This window comes from Felis catus, chromosome D4, assembly GCF_018350175.1.
Source record: "Felis catus isolate Fca126 chromosome D4, F.catus_Fca126_mat1.0, whole genome shotgun sequence".
Taxonomy (NCBI): Eukaryota; Metazoa; Chordata; class Mammalia; order Carnivora; family Felidae; genus Felis; species Felis catus.
Window position 1 is genome coordinate 94,228,990 of NC_058380.1, and position 14,823 is coordinate 94,243,812.

At 61.1% G+C, this 14,823-nt stretch overlaps 1 protein-coding gene and 1 long non-coding RNA gene across 15 annotated transcripts in view; one reads left to right on the forward strand and one right to left on the reverse strand.

Annotated features, from left to right (window-relative positions):
* Window positions 1-14,823, forward strand: part of VAV2 (vav guanine nucleotide exchange factor 2) — a 169,722-nt gene that overhangs the window by 36,357 nt on the left and 118,542 nt on the right. The gene's annotated exons all lie outside the window — the stretch shown is intronic.
* On the reverse strand, window positions 242-3,391 carry LOC109494045. Of its 3 annotated transcripts, XR_006589201.1 has the most exons (5): window positions 3,128-3,391; window positions 2,542-2,705; window positions 1,373-2,124; window positions 568-737; window positions 242-382 (listed from the first exon to the last, which is right to left on the reverse strand). It is a non-coding gene; the product is annotated as an uncharacterized LOC109494045 (long non-coding RNA). The 3 variants fall into 3 exon arrangements; XR_006589200.1 differs by having other exon boundaries at window positions 2,542-3,386; XR_002737720.2 differs by having other exon boundaries at window positions 1,373-2,091; window positions 2,542-3,383.

Genomic DNA, 14,823 nt, shown 5'->3' on the forward strand with positions numbered 1-14,823 from the left:
CAAAAGGACTGATCTCCGTAGCCGGGCGATTGCTGCCGACCAGAACCTTCTGGGAGCCTGGGTTCAGGGGGATGCTGAAGCTTCTTCCGGGGCACGGGTTTGGGACTGGGGGGTGGGGTGTAGGGCCAGGGATTGGAGGGACGGGTTTCTTTCTCACTGGCCTGCTGGTGTTCATGGCGTCCGGGCGGGGAAGGGATCCTTACGGAGACACCGGTTAGTCTCAGGCTGCTTTAGAAATTTCCAGATTTTTTAAATTTATTTTATTTGTTTTATTTAAGAAGGTTTGTGGTGTTCAGATCCTGTCCGTGTCCTGGGTTTTGTTGTTCCTTTTCTAAACAGCTACCTCTCAGCTTCCCAAGCCTTCGTATTGTTGGAGTCGTTCCTTCAGGAGAAAAAGCATTCGTTCATTCATTCGTTCACCCATCCACTCACCCACCCACCATCTGTTCACACGTCCATCATCGTATCCACTCACCACTCGCCCGCCCCCCGCTCACACATCCATCTACCATCCCCCCGTGTACCCAGCACTTAATTTACGGCACGTTTGTGGAGCACCCGCCGTACCAGAGAAGTTGCATGGCCTTTGCCCTCCAAGGGGGAGCCCAGATTAGCTGTTGTGCCATCAGTGGTAGGAGAAAGGAGAAGGTGAAAACCCTGGGACTTCCCCAGGAGCTGCCCGGCCCTGGCCCATCTCTCAGCCGCGACACCAGGAGGACTTCCTCCGCGATCGTACCCTAGGGAGGATCCCGCACAGTGAATGCACGGCCCGTGTTGCTGAGGGAAGCGCTGAACCCCTCTCTCCGGGGATACCGCTCGGAGCTGGGGCTGATTCCCACGATCTTCCCGTGTGCAGACCCAGCCCGCCCCCCAGGCCCTCAGGCTTCTCCTTCGGCCTCCGCTGGGGCAGACTGGGCCGAGCAGGGCACGTGCAGAGGGAAGCTGGTGTTTGGGGGCCCTCGAAGCTTCAGAAGGTGTTTTCTTAACCCAGGAGGCGTGCTGGGAGGGGCAGGCCGCGTTGGCTGGGTTCTCTGCTCCCTGGCTTAGGGCGTCCGGGCAGACCCTCAGCAGAGGCCTTGGTGGGGTGGCGGGCAGGTGGACCCCCTGGAGACCCTCGAGGGCTGCGGGAGCCCTGGGCGCAGCCAGCCCCCCAAGGAGCGAGCCCTGCTCGCCGGGGGGAAGCCACTGTGCCTTCCTTCCAGCACCTTCTCTCATGTGGATTCTTTTGGAGCGAGGCGATGGAGGCGGCCGGCAGGAGAGGGAGGGGCTTCCTGTCCGCTAGGCCTGGGTGGGATCTGGGCTTAGCAATTACTTGGGCTCCTCGAGCTTTCCTTTCCACAGGGATACATACAACAGAGACGCCGTGACCCACCGTGTGGCATCGATACGAGGTCTGAGCGAGGAAGTGCGAGACGGGCCCCAGTCGACTCGATCAAGTACTTTGTCCCTCTTCCTGCTGGGTCACCCGGCAGGCTCCGGCAGGAGCTGGAGGACCCGGAGAGTTGGTTCCGGAAGTCTTTCCTTTTCTGGTTGCTTCCTGGGTGTTTCTTGCATTAAAGGGACCAGGTTTGGTGGGCGGGCGTGGGGAATGTGGGGCTTGCTGGTGAAATCCTGCCACAGGCGGACCCTTCCCTTCTCCCTGCCTGCCCCCTGTTGGATGCACACGGCCCAGCGTGGGAACAGGTGGCCCGCATCAGCTGGGCCTTCCAGAGACGCCGTTGCCCCGGCCTGGAAGCCGGTTGGGAGTTTTGGGAAAGAAGATCCTGGTGAGACTGCAGTTTCTGTGGCTTTCTGCTGGCATGTTGGTCCCTGGAGGTGGCAGAGTGGTGGCCCCACCTCCTTATTGGGCGCTGGCCCCCGGGGTGAGCTCATTCCTCAGCCCACGCCATGCAGCAGGAGGCGAACCCCAGGCTGCAGGGAGTCGCAGAGGGCTGGCTCTGGGCTGTCCTTCCCTCGTCCGTCAGGAGTGGCAGTGGTCATGTGCGGGGCTCCGCGCTGCTGTGCTGGCCTCCTTAGGTCCGCGAGCTCCCGCCGTCCCTCAGGGACCTCGTGAAGTAGGGAGGGGGCCGAGGCCCAGAGAGAAGACGCATCCTGACAGGGGAACGGGAGGTCTCTGTTCAGGTCCTGCCGGCAGAGGTCGGTTGTTACGCATTCCGCTGCCCCTTCCCTCCCGCCCGGCCGGGCCGCTGTGTGCAGGGACAGGGCGAGGTCAGCCCCGTGGAATTCTGCAGACGGGTTGGGGAGCTAGGCCAGAGGCCAGTGTGGAGGCTGGGGGGGGGCAGATCGATGGCCAGGAGGCCAGTGTGGAGGCCCACAGCGCTGTCTGGGGAGAGGCCGTGAGAGGCCTAAACCAGGATAGAGCTGACCGTTAGCCCTTTAAAAGATGCGGGGCAGTGAACGCATGACTTTCGGAATGAAGGTCAGAGCAGGTGCGGGTGATTCCCTCCTGCAGTGGCTCTCAAACCACTTTGGGCCTTCTCAGGAGGCAGGGAGGAGGCAGGGAGGGCAGGGCCTGCTGAATCAGGGTGAGCCTACTCTTACCTGCTTTCCTGGGCAGCACCGGTGCTTCTAGAAGCCAGGGGGAAGTGGAGCCGCTGAGACAGCTTTCGGGGCTCGAGACGGAATGTGATGCTGAAGGGCCGGGGCTGGTATCGGGGCCTGGGCGGCACCGGTCGCCTCACCCCCTGGGGCCGTGGTTTCCCCGTCTGTAAAATGGGTTTGCAGCTCAGCCCACCTCTGAGAAGTGTGGAGGAGGACGTGGCAGGGTGCGGCTGTGCGTGCTGGGTCTGGAGCCCTTGTCCCCACCCTGCTGAGCAGGTGGCTGGCAGCCTTGGCCGTGGGCTGGGCACAGCGGTGGGTCCTGCCGGAGCACCCGCCTCGCCCGGCCCCCTTGCCCGGCCCCCTCGCCCGGCCCCCTCGCCCGGCCCCCTCGTCCGGCCCCTGCTGTGCCAGCCCCAGCATTGATTTCTCTGTTTAGCGTCTGCATCGACCAACACGTCCCCCGGGTGCCGTCTGGCCAGGGAGGGAGGCAGCAGGCAGCCGCGGGGTATCGATCGGACCCCCTTATCTCTGCACCCAGGCCCTGCGTTGCCACGTGTCTGTCCGTCCCCTCTTCCTGTTTGTTCACCAATCTGCACAGTCCTCGGTGTTCTCTCCAGGCCTTTGTGCCGCTCGTTTGATGAGCCCCAGGCGCTGACGCTGCGGCCACCGTGATGTCGTGGGCCAGGCGCTCTGGTCCCACAGAGTCGACGGCGCACTAGTTACTTGTTAAGATGCGGCCGCTGGGGGGCGCTCGCGTGCACACGCACTGGGGTGGGCGTGGTCCTCTGCTCCCTTCCCACGGGAGCCGTTGGCCGGGGGTGGGGGCGGTTGGGTGTTGGTCCCGGAGTCCCTGCAGGTCTCCCCCCCACCCCCTCCCCCCAGCGTGGGAGGGTCTTGGGTGTGAGGCAGAAGCGGGGCGGGGGGGGGGGGGTGTCCTCTGGGCCTTTGTGTTGGGCGGGGCCCCGGGCAGGTGGCGGCCCCCAGACGCGGCCAGGTCTCCGAGCACCCTGTGCCTGTTGACTCCCGTCTTGCCCATGACTCATTTCTGGGGAGAGAGGGGGATTCGGAGACCGTGGGTGTATGTGGTGGAAACGGTCACACCTGACAGCAGAGAAGCAGGGGTGTGGAGGAGATGGGCTCGGGAGGGGTGCGCCCAGGCCTCGCTGCACCAGGGCAGAAGGCTGCCCGCCTCTCTGGGCCTCGGCTTCCCCATCTGGGGTCAGACCGCTGCCGGGATGGCCTCTGGGGCGTGGTCGCCGGGGGTGGCCCTGTCGTCCCCCTGGGTGTCGGGCAAGCCGGCCAGTGTGTGTCGTCCTCTCCTCTGGGTCTGCTCTGCCCTGCAGGCCCCACCCAAGCGGCTGAGAGCGTTTTCTCCTGGGTGTGGTGTGGCTCATGCCTGCCTTTTTTCCTCTGTCCACAGTCAATTAAATATTAATTGGCTAATTGTTTCTCCCCGGTGCCCCGAGACATTGTTTCTGTGGAAGCCTGACAATTTGATGTTTGCAGCAAAAAATGCAGGATGAGAGTAAGAAGGAGAGAAGAGAAAAAAATAGCAAAATGTAAATAATTAATTGTAACAAGGTGTTCTTTCTTGGCACCCTGGGAGGCTCTTCTCAGGGGGTATTGATTCTTGTAAAGGCACCGAGGGGTCTGCAGTGCTGGCGTCAGCGGTAGGATCCGGCCTGAGAGTGGGGGGCGGCTCCCCTGAATCACAGGGAGTGTGGCTACGACCTTGTTGGGGGGAGAGACCTCACCACTGCCCCTCTGAGAGCTTTGCCTCACCCCCCCCCCCCGGTGCTGCAGGTGCGGGGTGCAGGCCCCCCCACCTCCCCCCGATGCCAGGATTAGGGAGCTTGGGCCGGAGTCCGTGGATATTTATCCTGGGTGATCCTTTTTGACTTTCATTTTTTAAAAGCAATTTTGTATTGTGATAAAACGGACGTAACATATTATTGATCCTTTCGGCCATTTTTGTGCACAACCCAGTACGTTCGCGGTGTTGGGCGGCCGCCACCTCCTTCTCATTCCAGAGCCTTGTCATCACCCCAGAAGGGAACTCGGCCCCCTCCCGTCCCGCACCCCGGCCCCTGGCCGCCACCCACTGGTTCCCTGTCTCTGTGGGTTTCCCTGCTCTGGACATTTCACGTGCCTGCAATCAGGTCACATGTGGCCTTTTGTGTCTGGCTTCTTGCGCTCAGCATCACGGGCCCCGGGGACGTCCTTGTGGCGCCTGCCAGATTTCCATTCTTTGTGGGGCACCCCGGTGGCTCAGCCCGTTGAGCGTCCAACTCTTGGATTTCAGCTCAGGTCATGATCCTAGGGTCGTGGGATTGAGACCCTTGTCGAGCTCTGCTAAGAGCGTGGAGCCTGCTTGGGATTCTCTCTCTTTCTCTCTCTCTCTCTCTCTCTCTCTCTCTCTCTCTCTCTCTCTCTCTGTCTCTCTTTCCCTTTGCCCCTCCCCCACTTGTGCATTCTCTCTTGCTTTCAAAAAAAAAAATATATATATATATATAAGTTAGAAAGAACTCAGTTCTTCGTAAAGGCGGAGTAGCGTTCTGTTGTACGGATACACCACCTGTTGTCTCTCTGTCATCTGTGGGTGGACGTTGGGGCCACGCCTACCTTTGGCTGTTGTGGACAGTGGTGCTGCTGTGAACGCAGGTGTGCAAATGCCTGTTTGGTTCCTGCTTTCATTTCTTCTGGGTAAATACCCAGAAGTGGATTTGCCGGATCCCGTGTTCAGTTTCTGGAAGAATTGCTCTAATAGTCACAGTGGCTGCACCATTTTGTGTTCCCGCCAACAGGGCACAAGTGTTCCGATTCCCCTGTATCCTCGCCAACATCTGTTGTTTTGTGTGTGTGTGTGTGTGTGTGTGTGTGTGTGAGACAGCCACTCTAGTGGGCGTGAAATCCTACCACTGTGGTTTTGATTTGATTTGCATTTCCCTCACGGTTGGTGACGTTGAGCGCCTCTTCTTGTACTCATTGGCCATCCTTGTGTCTTCTTTGGAGAAATGCCTGTTCAAGGCCTTTGCCCACCTTCGAATCCAATCCATCCAATCCTATTGAGCTGTAGAAGTTCTTTATGTATGCTGCGTACTAATCCCTCGAGGTGCGTGGCGCACGGATCTTCCCCCCCCTTTCCACCGGTCACCTTTTCACTCCCCTGGTAGTGTCCTTCGATGCGTAACAGGCTTTGATGAAGACACATGTGGCTGTTTTTTTCTTCTGTTGTCTGGGTGTTTAGCGTCCTCTCCAGTGAGTCACTTCCAAATCCAGGGTCATGAAGTTTTCCTCTTGTGTTTACTTCTGAATGTTTTATGGCCTTAGCTCTTCCATCGAGGTCTTTGATCCCCTCTCGAATTAATTTTGGGATATGGTGGGAGTAAGCGCGCAAACCGTACTTTGTGTGCGTGGAGGTCCTGTTTTCCCAGCGCCCTCGCTTGAAAAGATCGTCATTTCTGCAGCGGACTGTCTTGGTACATTTGAGGGAGGGCGGGTGTTGCAGACAGGGCCTCCACGGAGGGTTGGCCAGAAGCCCCCCGCCTCAGGGCAGCGAGGGAAGCGTTCACCGAGTGGCCACATCGTCGGTTCGTCCGGGAGGAGTCTGCCCAGTCGGGCCCAGCTTCACCCGCCTCAAGATCCCCATCTTTAAAAGCCCCCCGCCGCCAGCACCGCCCCTGCTCGGGACAGGTGTCCACCAGGCACCCACCTCGGCCTTCCCTTGGGGGTGTCAGGCCCCTCCCCAAGGTGTGTGAGCCCAGGCCCCTCGGCAGCCCCGGACGGGGCCAGGAGCCCGTTCTGTCCCCGCTGGCCATCTGGTTGGAATCAGGGAGGCACGCGTGCGTGCCACGTCCTGCCCGCTCCACCTGCCGGCAGGTGGGAGGCGCTCAGGTGCACCACTCCGTGCAGACGTCATTACAGCAGCCCTCACGTCCGGTGCCCTCACGTCCGGTGCCCTCACGTCCGGTGCCCGTGGCTGAACCTCCGAGAAGAGCGAACGTCTCGGCAGACGGGCTCTGTGGAGATTTGTATAATCGGCGGTTGATTTCTTGTCGGCGCTCGGGCCCCGGGCTTCCTCCCGGATTCAGCGCCGAGCCAGGTGGGGTGGGGGGAGCTCGTGGGAACACGGTGGGGCCGGCTTTGAAGTCGGAGCCCGTTCCCCAGGGTGGCCGCCGGGATGCTGAGGGGTCGCCGGAAGGAGAGCTGTTAGTGAGCAGTGGCCGCGAGGAGGCTCGGCGCGTATGCGGGGCGAATGTGGACACGGGCGGATGCGGCTGGTGTCACGGGCGAGGAGGCCCGGTGCGTGAGGTCAAGGCCAGCCCCCTCACACTGGCCCGGGAAGGCGCGCCCCTGGCCTGGGCCGTCCACATGGACGTACCGGGCTCGGCACAGCCTTGCAAGCGCGGTGGACGTCGCGGGGCCCTCCTAGGGATGAAGTGGCTGCGGCCACAACCAGCCTGAGATCAAACCTGAGCTGAGATCGAGAGTCGGACGCTTAACGGCCGGAACCCCCCGGGCGCCCCAGTCCGGGGTCTCCTTAGACCGGAGGCACCGTGCTTGCTCCGTGTCACTGTCAGGAAGGGTGAGCTCAGGGCGGGGCCCCGCTGCAGCCCTCATTCTGTCCGTGAGGCCGTGGGAGGCAGCGGTTAGGAGATGGGTCGTGCCGTGTCTGGGCTTGAGACCCAGAGGCGAGGGACCTTGGAGCAGGACACAGCCGGCTCTGGACATTCAGTGCCCCCCACCCCTTCCTTCCACAACCACTTAAGGAGTGCCCACCTGGGCCAGGTGCAGGGGACAGAGTTGTGAGCGGGACGGACCCCGTGTTGTCTGCTGCTGTGTTGTCTGGGGGGGGGGGGCGGGGGTTGCTCTCTCCGGCACGTAGGAGTTTGGGGTCTGAGGGCCGAGGGTTCCAGGGAATCTGCTGGGTCCACACGCCCGGCTTTGGTCCCCCAAGGACCCTTTTGAATACCCTCCTCTCAGGGCCGCACGTTTTCAAATATTACGCCAACGAAGCCAACGACACTTATTAAGTAATTAGTTTTCCCGTTTTTAATTAATCAAAGGCTAATTATGAGTTACATCTCCAATTAGAGTTTCTGGTCCACGCCTGGTGGCGGCGCCCCACACGGAGTGTGCTCCAGCCAGCCGGAAAGGGGGCGGCAGGAAGTCAGGGGTTGGGTATATTCAGTTTGGGGGTGTGCGGGGTGCTTGGAGACTGTGGGGACGGTGACCTTCGGGACCCCGCTTAGGGCCCCTATCTGTGCAGAGGGCACAGCCGGTCAGCACCGGGCACCGTGGCAGGTTGGCGGGCGTGGGGAGGCAGGAGAGGGAGCTCAGAGGGTGACGGGTGACGGCAGCCCCAGCCCCAGGCCACCCCAGGGCTCCTCTGTGTCATGGGGTCCCGGAGGGTCAATCGGGGCGTTCTGAGGGCGGGCATCCGGGGAGGAAGGAGCAATCTTCCGGCCCGGCCCTTGTATAGATGGGGACACGGGCCTGCTTTGTGACCCGCTGTGGGTCCGAGACAGAAACTGGCCTTTCTCTTCTGGCCCCGGGAGCCCCGGCCCCAGGCGATGGGGGGCTGAGTACAGCCTTTCAGGACGACCCGATGAGGCCCCGGGCTCAGCCTCGGACGGGAGACCCCCTCACCCGTGGGAGCTGCTGATGGCGTATCTCAGGGGGCACCCTGGCTCCCGGCCTGTGGCGTGGTCCCTGCATGTTTGCGCTTCTCCTGGCCCGAGGGCGGGTCACGCTGGGGCCCCTTCGGCCGCCGGGGCCCGGGGATGACAAGAGCGGACTGTTTACTTTGCTTCCCCGAGACAGACTGCATGCATCTGGCTCCGAGTTCTGTGCTGTTTCCGGTTTGCATTCCTTCTTGATCTGAGACTGAAATATTTTAGCTGGTGGCAAAAATGGCTCAGTGCCCTTCCTCCCTCCCAAGTGGAAGGAATGTTCAGGAAGAGTCTGGTGTCCTGGCACGTTTCCTCGCCGAGTGGGCACAGGTCAGAGGTGACCTGTGGATCTCCTGGCCACTGGGGACAGGGAGGCCCCGGGCTGGGCGTCTGGGTGCCTGGTTTCCGGGAGGCCGTCAGCCGGGGCTGCGTCCGGGGCAGGTCACGGGGGAACAGCTCCGTGGTGCCTGCAGCCTGGCCTTCGCGAACCGGGAGGCCCCGCAGTTGCTTAACTTTCCAGAGGCTTCCACCTCTCATTAGTCCTGCTTTGCAGCTTGGTAGTGAGAACGCGGGAAGGTGGCCACAGTGCTCCTCCCATGGAAGGTTCCGGAACTGGCACAGGGGTGCTTTTACCCTCCAGCAGGTAGTCGGGGAGCATTGGAAACGCAGGAGTGTGGCTGCAGGGGAGGCCAGGGAGGCGGCCGCTATGGACGGGGAAGCTGTAAACCATGAGGGCCACGGGCAGGTCAGGGAAACGGGCAGGATAAGAATATTAAGTAGTGGACATGATTCAGAAACACGACCCCAGACCCCAGATCTTAGGGACGCTGTGGATCCCGGGGGCCAAGGACAGGACAGGGGTCAGACAGGCCCAGGCTTGGGTTCTGCCTTGTGCCGATTCAGTGGGTGAGCTTGGTCATGCTACAGAAGCTCGCTGGCCTCAGTTATCTCATCTACAAAATGGGAGTGGATAGGACACCAGCCTCGTGGGGATCTGAGGCTCGAGTGAGACCCACGTGCGGGACCCACGTCGAGGACCCCAGCCAGTGAATGCACAGAAATGCCTCCCAGCAGGTGCCGTGGAGGGGTGCACTCTGGAGGCCCTCGTCTCTGGCCTGGATTTCTTTTCTTTTCTTTTTTTTTTTCAATCAAAAAATTTTTTCATTGTTCATTTACTTTTGAGAGAGAGACAGAGACAGAGTATGAGCAGGGGAGGGGCCGAGAGAGAGAGGGAGACACAGAATCTGAAGCAGGCCCCAGGCTCTGAGCTGTCAGCATGGACAGCTTGAACTCACGAGCCATGAGATGGTGACCTGAGCCAACGTCAGACGTTTAACCGACTGAACCACGCAGGCGCCCCCCTGGCCTGGATTTCTAGATGGTTCCTGGTGATGGAGGTAGCCCGGGGCAGCTGGACGTGGGTTCAGTCGACAGACAGAGGCACTTGAAAACGCAGGAGTAAGACAATTATCAGCGACAGGCTTTCTGCCCTGTTTTGTCCTTCTGCCGCAGCAAAGACCACACGCCTCCTCGGTGTAAAAATAGTTGGGGCTGAGCTGGAGGCACCGATTCCTCTGTAACGTTTCCAATGGTTTCCCTATTAACTTAACCGGTGGAAATCACCCTGAGATGTCTTTCAAGTGGAAAAGGCGAGACGTCCTAATACTGTGGGCAGATCATTAGGAAAAGCAAATTAAATCATGTTTAATGGTGTTAGAATCTCAATCACTTTGGAAGGAGGTTTGGGAAAGGAGCACCTAGCCGTGCTCCTGGGAGCGGCGGTGGGCCGGGCTTGGGGGGGCGGGGTCTCAGCCGGTGGGATCCAGCCCTGTCACGGTGCTGGGTAAGTTCTCCGTCTCACGGGCTCAGTCTCTGCCAGCAGGTGCGGGGCCGTTGTGGGCCGGGGGTGTGTCCCCCCAAAGTCACCCCAAGGTGGAGGTGTTAGGATACGGGGGCTTTGGGAGGGGAGCGGGTCGTGGGGTGAGCCTCGGGGGAGGGACCCCAGGGCGCCGCGAGAAGCCGGCCTCACCCAGCGTCAGGATCCTCTGTGGTTGTCGGCGGTCGGTGGTGTTCTGACAGCCGCCGGTGTGGACCAAGGCGGGGTCCAACCAGCGCTCTTGTGTCTCAAGGATTCTCTCTTCCAGGTCTTTTGGGTTCTGTCTAGAATTGGGGCGCAGGACCAATCCAGCCCTTCATTTTTTAAAGTTTATCAGAGAGAACGAGCAGGGGAGGGGCAGAGAGAGGGGGACAGAGGATCTAAAATGGGCATCGTGCCGACAGCAGAGAGCCTGACACGGGGCTGGAACTCACGAACTGTGAGATCGCGACCTGAGCTGAAGTCGGTTGTTTAACCGACTGAGTCCCCCCGGCGCCCCCAGTGTGGCCCTTTCATGGATGCCTGACCGGGCGGATTGCTCTCCTCCGTAAGCTTCAGTTTCCTCATCAGAGAAGGGTGGGTGGCCCTGCCTCGGGACCTTTGTGGGTAAGCGCAACCCCGTGGGGCTGGGCTCAGAGTTGGGTCTGATCCGTCCGGAAGAGCCGTGGCCCCTTTGTACGGTGTGCATATTTTCAGTGGGGCCAGTGTTTTGTTTTTGAATCGCTAATGGCACTTCGGAGATTATGTCTTTGCAACTTGCTGGAAATGATATCTCTAGCTCTTGTGAACATAAAAAAGCCTTTCTTGCGTAAAAAAAAAAAAAAAAGAGTTTCTCTTTCTCTCATGGTAGGTTCTCAGTTCCCTGATATGTCATAAAACATATTCAACTTGACATTCTACCATTAGGGAGTCATTCCTTTGACTTTGTTCCTATTGATGTAGGTAACCCGTTAGGCTTTATCACTCGCTTCTCAGCACTGAGGAGTTTGTTGAATCCTCTCTCGAGAATGGGTTCTGATTAGGAACAGAAAAGGAACTTGGGCTCTCCAAGGGGAGGACCAGCTGGGGGCCCCTGAGGCAGAGAGGCACAGAGCGCAGAAAACTGAATGAGCTCTCCGGCGGGGCCGTCGCCAGCCCCCGTCAGGGAGGGCTGGCCTGCGGCCTGCTTGGGTTTGGTGAGGAGAGACGTTTGAGATAGTCAGGGAGGGAAGCAGGGGCGGGGACTGCGGGGCATTAGGGCCCCTTGAGAGGAGCAGCCCCTTCTCGATACTCCGCGAGCTTTTGCTGGCTCCGGGACACACGGCTGACGCTGTTGGGGGTGCATACAGAAGGCACTTATTAAGTGCCTTAGCACGACTGGAGGCATCCGAGGCGTGTTTGCAGGGGAGCGGACAAAATTGAGGTTGGTCCGGGAAAGCCAGCTGTACTGGAGAGGTGGGCCTGTCCTTCTGCCATGGAGGCCGGTCCCTCAGCATCCGCCCTGTCCCTCTGGTGCGGGGCCTCCCCCCTCCCCCCCTCCCCCTGCTCTTTCTCCCTCTCCACCGGCCACTGAGACTCCCGCTCACCCACCCCTGCGTCTCAAAGCACCAAGCTCCCTGTTAAAAGTCGTACTGTTTCCCGCGCCCGTGTGGCCCGTCGGGGGCCCAGGAAACGGGGCTCCGGAGGTGGGAGGCAGGTGTTCTTGCATTTTCCAGGCTTGAGCTGGCAGGCCCCGCCCGGCCTTTGTCAGCGCCCACAACCCTCCCTTTGTGCAAGGAGGGATCTCCCCAGGAGAGAAACTTGGGAAATGAATCACTGTCCGTTAGCGTGCAGCGCCGGCTGGCAATTCATCTTGTCCTTTATTCCGCCTTATCTGAGCGAGACGCTCCCCGCCAGGGGGGAGAGGCGGACGACGAGGCCCCTTCTTCCCTCCTGTCCCCATGGGCGTGGCTGGGGCCTCTGCCCATTTCCCACCAGCCTTCGGGAAGGGAGAGCGTGGCCCGCGTGTTCTGTGTGTGCGTGCGTGTTGTGTCTGCACGCGTGTGCGTGTGCGTGTGCGTGTGCGTTTTGCGTCCTCAGTGTTTTCCCGTGCGCTTCTCTGCGGAGACGAGGGGCACCCTGAGGGCTCACGGTCTCGGGGTGCTTTGCAAAGGGGGCAGGGCCCCCCCCCCCAGTTTGCATTTCCTTCAAATGAAAAGTTCCTCGTCGTGGGGACTGTGTCTCTGGGCAGACATTCAGCCGGAAGCCGGCGTGGGAGCCGTGGAATCCCAGGACGTGTTGAATCCCCTGGAAAACATCAGATCGGGGGGTGGGAACGGGGAATCCGGTGATGACCCCCATCCCAAGGAGCGGGGCCGTGGAGCCCCTGTGCCCTGCCCCGGGACCGTCCTGAGGTCATGGAGGCCTCGAAGACGGGGCTGGGCCCTTGAGCGGGCATTGCCGGACACGCCGGTGTTTGCGAGGCTCGTGCACACGGCACCCGCGTGCCTCCTCGCGGCCCCCTCCCACCCATGAGCCCTCGGCCTCCTCTTTTCTGGGGCGGTGGTGGTGCAATGCCCATGGCACAGAACTTACTGTGGTAGCTGCTTTAAGGCGTGTGACCATTGCCACCGTGTAGTTTCAGAAGACGTCCATCAGGCCGGAAGGAAGCCCCGGGCCCGTGGCAGCCACCCCCAGCCCCCAGCAACCGCCCGCCTGCTTCCGTCCCTCTGGACTCCCCTCTTCCGGATGCTGCGTGGAAATGGAATCCTGTGTCACGCGGGTTTTGTGTCTGGCTTCTTCCACTCGGCGTGACGCTTTCAGGGTTCATCGATGGGGCCAGCGCTTTGTTCCTGTTTATCCTCCCGTGATGTGCCACAATCTGTCTGGCTGCTGCTGGACCCTGGGGTGGTTGGCCGTGGTGGATTGCGCTGTTGTGAACGTGTGTGCAAGGATCTGTTTGAACGCCTGCTTTCGTGTCTTGGGGGCACGTGCCTCGGAGTGGAATTGCTGGCTTCGGGTGTAGTTCTGTGTCTAACTGGCGGGGCCGGGGCCTTCCTGGCTGGGAAGGCAGCGCGGTCGCCTCCCGGGGTTTGGGGTCTGACGTATTGAAGCAGGGTTGTCACTGTCGCTTGGTCGCGGCTTTGTTTCAGGACCGCTGTGACGCTCTAACCGGCTGGCCGTCCCTGCCACAGGAGGCATGTCTGTGCACCGTCCGGGCTCCGGGAGGAGGGCTTTCTCGAGGGGGGTCACGTTCTCCCCGGGACCCGCCTGGTGGTGTTGTGTCCTCTCTCTGTCCCTTTCTACCGAGGGCTCGCCCTGTCTCCTCCCTCATCCCCACAACCCGCCATGGCCATCCCCAAATGGCACTCTTAGCTGCCGCCCCATCTCCGTGACCATCCAGCGGCCAGTGTGGCTGTATCCCGGCTCCGGGATCTGAGCATCTCGGTGGGGCCAGGCGCTGTCCCGCCCCTCCTCCGCTGTGCTGTGGCTGCGCTAGGACGTGTGGGGACAGGAGGGACAGTGAAGGGATAGGGGTGGGTAGGATATGGGAGGGAAATGTGTCTCTGTCAGGAAGGACCAGTCAGTGTCCTCAGTAGCCATTGGATTCTGTGCACCTTTGTGCGTGGCTAGAAAGTGGGTTGGGGTCGGGGAGCTGGTGGGGGTCCCTGGACCGGCCGCAGGAGCTGGGGGGGGGGCGGCTGGGGGCATCCGTGGCCGGCTGGACAGGGAAGGAAGGTCGTAGAGGGATGGGGTTCTGTTAGGCGGGAAGGTGTGCCGGGCACTGTGGGCTGCAGGGCTGGGGTGTCTGTGCCGTGACCGCGGGGCCGGGGGGCTTCTTTGGGTCAGACCTGGGTGGCTTTGCAGCTGGTCTGCAGCTGATTCCTCTGCCCAGGTCCGTTCTGTGCAGGCCTCTGTCCCCGCCATGCCACCGGCGTGGCCCCTTCCGTGGCCTCCACGGCGCTGAATCCGTGGTCAGCTCTCTGCTCTGTCCTTCTGACTCCAGAGCGCCGTGCACCCTGCCGCCCTCCCCGGGTCCCGCGGTTTTCTCCTCGGGCCCCGTGCTGGCGCTTTCTCTCTGCCCTCCCCGTCCAGAGAGAGCCTGATGGGCACGCGACGCACCCAGAGCGGTGTCCCAGGATCCTGGCCTCCCTCCCCGGCTCTGCCCCTCCCAGAGGCTCCCCTCCCCCCACCGGTGGCACCTGCTCCCCCTCAGTTGGGTCAGACCGGGCTGCTCTCAGCCGGGCCATCTTTGACGTCTGGAGCCAGTTTTTGGTGTGGTCACAGCTGGGGCCCGGGGATGCTCCTGGCATCTGGGGGTAGAGTAGAGGACAGCCCCAGAGGCCACTGGCCGAGGCTGGGGAACCCTGAATGATAACCCAGACCCACCGCTGCGCGTCTCTCTTGTTGGCGGCTGGGTCAAGTTCGCAGCTGGGTCATTTCAGCCTTTTCTGGTCTGTTCCCTCTACTGATGCCCTTGATCCCACTGCTGTCTCCAGCCTGTTCTCTGACCGTGCCGGATCTAAGTCTGATCGTGCCCCTGCTCTGCTCAAACCTTGCCTTGGGTCCCCTCATACTCAGAGGAAGGGCCAGTGCCCCCACAATGGTCATCATGGCCCAGGGGCACGCCTGTCCCTCAGGCCCATCGCTCCCTGCATTGCCTGCCCTTGCCCAGCTCTGCTGGCCTCTCGCAGCTCCTCCATCAAGCCAGGCCACTTTTACCCCAGGACCTTTGCACGTGCAAGGCTTCTGCCTGGATTGCACTGTCCCCAGATG